This window comes from Nomia melanderi, unplaced genomic scaffold, assembly GCF_051020985.1.
Source record: "Nomia melanderi isolate GNS246 unplaced genomic scaffold, iyNomMela1 scaffold0085, whole genome shotgun sequence".
NCBI lineage: Eukaryota > Metazoa > Arthropoda > Insecta > Hymenoptera > Halictidae > Nomia > Nomia melanderi.
In genome coordinates, this window is record NW_027475200.1 from 58817 (window position 1) to 67990 (window position 9174).

Genomic DNA, 9174 nt, shown 5'->3' on the forward strand with positions numbered 1-9174 from the left:
CGCGACGGATTCAGTACCGGGTACGATACAATATCCTTGTCGTTTCCGCGCCTGCGAGTACTTTGCGTCTTCGCGGGTTTTTGAAGTAACTGTACTCGCGGAACGCCAAAATATACATATCATTTCAACGTTTTTTAACGTCGAAGAAAGATTTTATGGTTGAACCAGTGAGAATAAAATTATATATGTGAAATATAAAATTTAGACGATTACCTTGAACGGTGGACCACTTGGCTCGTGGGTAGATGAAGAACGCAGATAATTGCGCGTTAACGTGTGAACTGCAGGACACTTGCACATTGACATTTCGAACGCACACTGCGGTCCAGGGATGCAATTCCCGAATCACGCCTGGCCGAGAGCCGTTTACGTACCATATCCTGTTTGCGTAGCTCTGTCAAATCCCAGTCGTTGTTCCTCCACGGATCGAATTTTTCTACGGAAGGGCGCAAAGAACGTTTCGGAGTCAGGTCTCGAGAAGCATGCTACGTACGAGCGAACGATGAATGTCTCGTCGGCGTTTGTCGCGGATACGCGAAAATTCTATGAATTTTACGAGCCGTACGCTGTAGTTGTTGCAGTATCTGAGCGACAACTTTTTCAGCTGTTCATGAGATGAACGTTTTCGTTTGTTTCGAAAAAATTTTTTTTCCCGCGCTCCCGACGTCACCTGAAAGGATGCGTCAGAGGTGGGAGAAAATATTAAGAAGTCGAGAGAGAGAGACTACACACGTTTTATTCATATTTTGTATACCGTGCGTGAGACGGATGTGCACGACACGTCGTATGTCGGTATATTACCGACTGGCCCCAGGGAGATTGTTTTCTTCCTCTCTTACGAATGAGATGTACGTTTCGGAGGATCGTCGTTACCGAAACACACGGCAAAACGAGACTTCTCGCAGAACCTTTATACACAATACACATCAACTTTTTTACCCCGAGAGAGAAAAGGTGTCTTTCTTTTTTTATTTTCGAATTCGATGCACGAACGCTGTGACGACTGGAGAAAAACACGGTGTGTGTTAAAATCGTGCCGGACGAGCATGCGTATTCGTAACGGGTCGAATAGTTCTTATTCCCCTTCGTCGCGTGTCCTCGCTGGACCACCACCGTGCGCTTTCGCCACGTTCAGTTGAATTTCAGTTTCTGCTGTAGAGAAGAGACGGATGATCGTGTTGTGATACGTGGTAACGTTTCCGTATCCCTGTAAAATACGTTTTAATTAGAAAAGAGAGGAAGAGGCAGGAGCTCCTCTTTGCCGAAGCTTTCAAACGTCGCGTCCCGTTCGCTGAGATAATAATACATGATCGCCGCCGTCGCCCCATGGTGTATGTTTGTCGTGTCTTCTTTTCCTCTTCTGCACTTCTCTTCGCTGTTGATCACGAGACCGCGCGAGATCCAATTCGGTCGTCCAGTCTCCGAAAATTCTTCTCGGACGGACGTTAAAATTAACCGGAGCACGAGATCGTCTAGAGGGAGTCTATCGCGATCGAGTAAAATGTGATAAAAGAAGGAGAAGAGTGTAAAGAGAAGAGTGTAAAGAGAAGAGAGACATGCGACACAGCAGAGACCATTAGTGAGGCGCATAAGACGCGTTCGCGACGATATGGAGTCGCGCGTGTCGCGATATATTATTATTTATGTACGCTATAATATGAATATTGTGTTCGAACGCACTCTGCTCTGCACTTTCTTTTTTTTGCCTTTGAGCGATTTTTATGCAATTTGATTTCATACAATTCACGTTAACGACGACCTCAGAGTAGGCGAGATTACCCGCTGAATTTAAGCATATTACTAAGCGGAGGAATAGAAAATAACAGGGATTTCTTTAGTAGCGGCGAGCAAACAAGAATTAGCCCAGCACTGAATCCCGCGGTTCCGTCGTAGGGAAGTGTAGTCTGTTCAGGATGGTCCATTTATTCCGTGACTTTGAACCGCGTTCTAGTCCATCTTGGATAGGGTTATTTACCCGTATAGGGTAGCGACCGGTACGCGTTTCGGGACGACCTTTCCTTAGAGTCGGGTTGCTTGAGAGTGCAGCCCTAAGTGGGTGGTAAACTCCATCTAAGGCTAAATATGACCACGAGACCGATAGCGAACAAGTACCGTGAGGGAAAGTTGAAAAGAACTTTGAAGAGAGAGTTCAAGAGTACGTGAAACCGTTCAGGGGTAAACCTGAGAAACCCAAAAGATCGAATGGAGAGATTCATCGCCGACGAGGCTGGCTTCCATTGGCGCGCAGATACTCCGCGTATGGACCTTCGCGGTTCAAATGCGCGAGGGTAAACCGCCTTCGGCCTAAATGTTCCGGCAACGTAGTTGTGCACTTCTCAGTCAAAAGCTTTCAGTCGCCTTTGGCGCACGCGACAGACCCTCGGCGGCCCGGCAGGCTGCGCGACGGTACTCTGACGGTATCTGGCCGCAACCAATCCATTTTCGAATGTATGTGCGTCAGGCCCACCGCAAGCTCGATCAGTATACCCTCAGAGGTATGGACCTTGTGCCGACTCTGAGCCTGGTCAGCTGTTGTGTATACAACATACATACAACAAAGAACTTTGTATACAAAGTGCCAAAAATCTGTCAGCCTCACACCTGGCTTATCCCTAAGCTGGACGGTCCCGCTATCTTTACTCGATGTTAGAAACAACATGCCGCCAGTATTTCTACCGGTCGGTATGGTGAGGAAATATACTAGCCCAATACACCTGGGGACGAGTGGAAATAGATAGGGACACTGAGTCAAATACACCTTGACCAAGCAACACGCCGCCGGTACTTGTTCTTTCCGTGGTGTTGCTAACACAAAGTCCACCTAGGCATGCGTCTACGCTGCGACGTTGCTCTAATTCTTCGAAGCCCATTCCACGCAGCGCGCTGTTGGTGCTTCGCTGTGCCCAACGGCCCTGGGGCTGCCTCCCTTCAGAGTCGGATTCTAACTGGCACAAAAAGTAACAAACAGCCTCGGATGGAAAATGTCGGTGAGCCCACTGGCTCCACCAAGGCACCCCTCAAGCCACAGCAAAGGCTGTTTGCTTTGAGGACGGTGGTACTTCCAGGACTATTCGATCAACTTGTCCTAGGCCGAACGACTATAAGCCTATTCAATAAGATCGATGCCAACATAGTTGGGTGACCGACGGGACCACCTTCGTCTCAGGGAAGGACTATGTGAAGATGCACATGCTTCGCATCAACGCTGTTCCGCTAAGAGTGCGGACAGCAAGAGGCAGGATAGGAGACCGCCATTGCCGAGCAGGTTGTCACGACGCGGAAACACTTCACCATGTTCTGCAACTCTGCCATCGGACGCACGGCCCTCGCATAAAGCGGCACGATGCCTGCATCGACTATGTGTGTAAGCACATCGATGCTGGCTATATCGCCCACAGAGAGCCTGTATTTGAAACACCCACAAGAAGACTTAAGCCTGATGTTGTGTTAATTAGAGATCAAACCGCCACAGTCATAGACGCACAGGTCGCCGGCGAAAATGCCGACTTGGAAAAAGCGCATCAGGCCAAGATCTCTAAGTACGGAGGCCTAAGGGATCTCGTACTTAAGGGGTGCTCTGTGAGCGACGTGGTCGCGTTAAACCTCCTTAAACGTGCAGCCGCCAAGATAATCTCTTCTACAGTTTTGATTGGCGGTCTGTACGCTTTTAACATCTTCAATAAGTCCACTGGCGTGAAGAGGAGAAGCTTACGGCAGATGGCACTCCCGCCTGTTGCGAGGTTTTACCGCGCTGCCTGTAGTCTCAGACATAAAGTAGGAGTTTCGGTTTAGTGGGTATTCTGTAAGTGTTCGCAGTCCCACACTCCCGGTCGACAACCATCTAGACCGGGGCTCAGTGCGTAAAAGCATTAACCCTTTTTCTCCTATAAAAAAAAAATAATAATAATAATAGCCAAATACCTCGTCATCTAATTAGTGACGCGCATGAATGGATTAATAAGATTCCCTCTGTTCCTATCTACTCCCCCCAGAGGCTGCCGGTACATGGCGGTACGGGGACTTTGCGTTCCCTTGGTGCCCGGGCACACGCATACCGTAACCGGCTGTCGTTAGCAACGATCCACCGGGCCAGGGGGCCTAATAACCCTCTGTTTCGGTGGTACGCGCGACAGACCGGCCGGGGGTCTTGCCTTCACTGGCTGGGCCGCGAGGAGATAAACCTCTATAATAAATACCTTGCTGAAAGTGTGGCGCGTGATGAAGGGAGCGTATACGTCTTACACTATCTCCGCGGATACGTGGCCGGTGGGAGCACCGGTCCCTAGCGGTCCCCCGCTGGACACCTGGCACATCCCGTGTGTATGTAGCATTCCCTCTCGGAATGGGCGTCACCAGGGTGGTGATGTTAAATCGACCCGACACGTAGGATCTATTATGAGTATAAAAATGACAAACCTTAAATCAATAATTGTGGCTGGGATGGTGCGGGGGGGGGGGCGGAAGAGGAAAAGGAGAAGAAGCTGGTAGAGGAAGCGTGGAGTAGCAGAGCGGAGACTGATGCTTTTAGTACTTCGCGGAGCCGGAGTGTGAGCGCCCGCAGGCGTAGGAACAGTCGCGACAGCAGTGCTGGGTCCAAGAGGAGGAAGGCGGACGGGGATGATGGGAATGAGTGTGAAAGACGAGTGAATGTGAGAGTTTAAATGATGATGTTGCGACAAGTAAGTTGGGTGTGTGCAAGGATTTGTATGCGAGTGTGTTGACTGTGAGAGGATGTTATGAGCGTGACGATTTATCAAAGATCCGTATGATTGGTGAGAGGTTGCGTAGGTGTGCATTTAGTGATTCGAACCGTGTGAATAAAAATGTGAGTGAATGTATTCTGAACTGTGTTGGTGAATACGAGGAATGTTTGATGCGAATGTGCGAGAATGAGAGGCTGAAAGGTCGTCTGGATGAATGTGCTAAGCGTGATTGGGTGCGTGGATCTGTGTGTCACCCGTTCAGGGAGTGAGTTGAAAGTCCTTTGCGAGTGTTGTTCGCTCTAAGCCGAGTGTTAATATGAATGTAAGGAAAGAGAAATTGAATGATCCGATGCGTATGAATGAGAGAAAGTTTGCTGTTGTCAACAAACCAAAGGATAACAGCTCCAAGCTGACGAGTGAACAGGGTAGAAGAGAAAGTAATGAATGAGGTGAGTAAATGTTTGAACGTTCATGCGAAGGCCGTCCGTAAGACCAGGAGTGGAGGAATCGTCGTCGAGACGGTCAGTGAGTCTGAGCTTAAACGTATGCGTGAGTGTGAGAAATTTGGTAAGATTGAGTTGCGTGTGGATGAACCGCGTAAGATTGGTGCGAAAATGACCTGGTATGATGTCCCTTGTGCTGTTACGAATGAGGAATTGTTGAGTGAGTTGTTTGAGAAGAATTTGAAAGATTGTGTTAGTGAGAATGAATTTAAAGAACGTGCGCGTGTGGTCGGTAGGACCAATAAAAAAGAAGCGAGTGTGGGTAATGTTATCTTTGAAATGAGTGTACGTATGTGGAATAAATTGATGAATGAGGCTAGAGTATATATACATTGGCGTGCGTGTAAGTTGAGAGAATTTGTTAGTGTGTTGCGTTGTCATAAGTGTTGTGCGTTCGGGCATATGGCCAGAGAGTGTAAGGAGAAAGAGAGTGTGTGCCAGAAGTGTGGTGAGACTGGGCATATGAGGAGTGATTGCAAAAAGAGTGAGTGTTGCAGGAATTGTCGTTTGAGAGGTAAGAAGAACGACCATTCGGTTACGTCCGTGGAGTGTCCGGAGTACGTGCGAATGGCTGAGCGTGAGCGTGCGAGGATAAGTGTGGACTAAATGGCTGTGTACATCCTTAATGCGAACCAGTGTAATTGTCAGCGGGCGTATGCGGTAATGTGTGATTTGGGTGTATTGATGAATGAGAATCGAGTGAGTGTAGGTATATTACAAGAGCCATATGTTGCTGTGGATGGGTGTGTGAAAGTTTTGCCCGCTGGTGTGAATGTGTATGTGTATGAAGTGGGCCAGAAGAAGGCCGCTGTTGTAGTGAACGATGATCATGAAGAGTCTATGTATGTGAGAGAATGTACGAATGAATATGGTGTGTGTGTGTTAGGATGAAGGGGGATTTTGGCGAAGTGTATTGCAGGTACGGCCAAAAAATTGGTCTGTATCTGGAATATTTGGAGTGTGTGCGTGAGCGATTGAGGGGAAAGACATTGATAGTGGGAATTGATGCGAATGCAATGTCGCCCTTGTGGTACAGCAAGGGTGACCTGTATTCAAGAGAGAATGTGTTGCGTGGTGAGTTGTTGGAAGAGTGGATCATTGGATCCGGAATAGGTATGTTGTGTTACGTCCCGGGACGACTAGCGTGAAAGGGATAACGCAGACGTTCCGTTCTCGTAACTGAATTTATGAGATTTTGAGCCACGCGGTACTTGCGCCCGTCGTCTGCTCTGGGATACGCGTGAATTCCGAAGGACACTCGCGAAATAAAGAAGATGTTATAGAATGCATGCAGAAAAATATGTATGGGTTCACTTACCATTCGTTGATACTGCCCAATCGCCCGTTTGGCGTCCGCAGGTCGCCTTCAACACGTTGAGGATGACGGTTAACAAAGACTCGGCCGTTGTTGAGACGTAGCTTCTCGAGGATGTAGGTAATGAGGTTCGAACGTGGGTTGCAGGTTGTTACAGAGAATAATTCACGAAGTACGAATAACAAACTGTAGATGTATTATGAAGAACGAGATTTTACAGTTATATACTTAAACTTATTTTCCTAAAGACTACGCGATTATAAAACGTTGTACGCTTACTTTAAGATATCAGAAACGCGGCGGCACGCGGGCCGGAGAACCGCTTGACGAAACGACTTTATGATTCTGAAGTTTGACGAGAAGAGAGTCGGGCCCGGTTCGCTGGTCGGTCGGAGGCTGGGCCGGTCTCGAGCATGGTGTGGTGGGGGACGAACGCTCGGTGGGGTGCGTGTTCAGTGGGGGTAGACGCGCGTAGCGCGCTCGCTGGACGGTTACATGTGTTATACGTTTGTCGGTATCTTAGGTTAGTTGGTAACTTATGATAGTCGGTAACTTACGTTAGTCAGTAAATTATGTTAGTCGGTAACTTATCCTATGTGGCTAATGACTTATCCTAGGGGCTAATTCTACGGCTCTAGGCCAACGTCGTCAGACGCAACAGTTGAATGAACCGAGCGAGTGGTATACGTTTGCGGGAGCGCATGGGCAGAGTGACATTGATGTCACTCTGGTGAATGATGCATGGGCCAGGTGTCAGTTTGAATGGGAGATTAAGTAATACGAATGAGAGTGAGTTGTGAGAACGTGTATGAAAAGGCGATTGTAGCCGGGCGGAAGTTGTCTAACAAAGGAGTTGACTGGGATGGATATGTGAGCGAGTTCAAGGAATGTGCTGCTGTCAATGGTGTGAACGTTGGAATAAATGCGAGTGTGGATGAATTGTGGAAGTGTGTGAGATCATGGATCTACGTTGCGAATGAGAGATGTTTGAAAGAGATTAAGAGAGTGAATGTTAGAAAGCCTGTATGGTGGATGCGTGGTTTGGAACGAATGAAGAAGCATGTGAGGAAGCTGCAGAAGCAATTCCAGAGAGCAAGGAAACGAGGTGTGAATGGGAACGAGAGAAAGGAAGAATACAAGAGATGTCTGCGTGAGCATAAGACAGAAATATGTCGTGTCGAAGAGAAAAACTGGCAACAGTTTGTGAGTAAATGGAGCAACGTAGATCCATGGGGCTCTGTATATAAGATCTGCAGAGGAAAGAAAGGAAATGAGAGATTGAGTACGTTGAACGTGAATGGAAGAATGACGAGTACGTGGGAAGAGAGTGTGTGTGCTTTTCTGGATACCCATTTCCCAATTACGCGAATGGGTGCTGTGAGTGAGTTTGAAGGTATGCAAGATGGTGACACGAGTGTAAGGAGCTTTGAATGGTGTGAAATTAATGATGCTGTGAGTCGTGTGAAGATGCGAAAGGCACCTGGCCTAGACGGTATTTCTGGAGAGATTGTGAAACGTGTATGGTGTGCGATTCCGGAGTGGATGATGAAACCGTTTGATGAATGCCTGAGAACAAACTCTTTCCCCGATGAATGGAAGGAAGTAAGAGTAGTTGTGTTGTTAAAATCCCCCGATAATGTGCGATCCGACCCCAGGTTTTACAGACCGATATGTTTGTTGGCAGTGCTGGGCAAAGTGTTGGAGCGAATGATGGTTAATCGTCTTATGTGTAGTATGAATGTGAGTATGAATGATGCCCAGCATGGGTTTAGAAGGGGTCGGTCCACAGAGAGTGCATGGTTGAAAGTCAAAGAGTATGTGGAAACGAGGGGGGCGTGTCAGTAAGGGTTTTCCTCTCTGGGGAGATGGTGGCTGGGCTTGCGGACCGGTGTGTGTTCTCTCCCAAGACGCACCCCGGGACGCGGCCCGGTACATTGTCTCTTCAGAGAGGTCAAGAACCCGGATGAATCTGATGATTCTCTAAACTCTATGGTACTTACCTTCGGGTACTTACCTGGAGGGACGAGTTTCTTCGGAGAAGTTCGGGACTCTCACCGGCGGAAAAAGGTCCACTCACTCCACCTCCTCGTGGGGCTCCCTGGGACTCTGCTTCGGTGGCTTCGGCCATCTGAAACAGAGTGCGAACGGGGTGAGATGGTCAACCAACCTCCCTCGAAAGGGGGGGGGGGGCATACCGTAAACCAGTGGTCATGTTTTACCGGAACGGGGGTCTTGCCTTAACCGGCTGGGCCGCGAGGATGACAACCTCTATAAAAAATCCCTAGTCCTAAGTTGTGGTCCGCACGGCGAGGGGGCGCTCCACGGCCTGCACTACCTGCCGGGGAGTGGTCGGTGGGTGCACCGGCCATTAGTGTGACAACCCCCGGACGGGAACACTGACGACGGCAAAAGCACGACTCAGGACACGAGACGGGATACGACTAGGGGAAACGTGCACGGTGTTCGCACGCGGAGCGCCACTCAAAGCCCCACAAGCCCTACACGGGAGGCGGCTTTGAAAGCTGAGGGAGAGGCGGTTTTGCGCCGTATCCCATCATATGCCGGCCCATCAACCAGCAGGGAGGTGGAGATGGCCCCCGCGCAGTCGACGATGTCCGCTGCGATGCAGTCTATGCTCCGCGCATGCCAGGAA

General features: G+C 49.0%; 1 pseudogene; it reads left to right on the top strand.

Annotated features, from left to right (window-relative positions):
* Positions 1-210: 210 nt before the first annotated feature.
* On the top strand, positions 211-365 carry LOC116433976 (5.8S ribosomal RNA; annotated as a pseudogene).
* Positions 366-9174: the final 8809 nt, after the last annotated feature.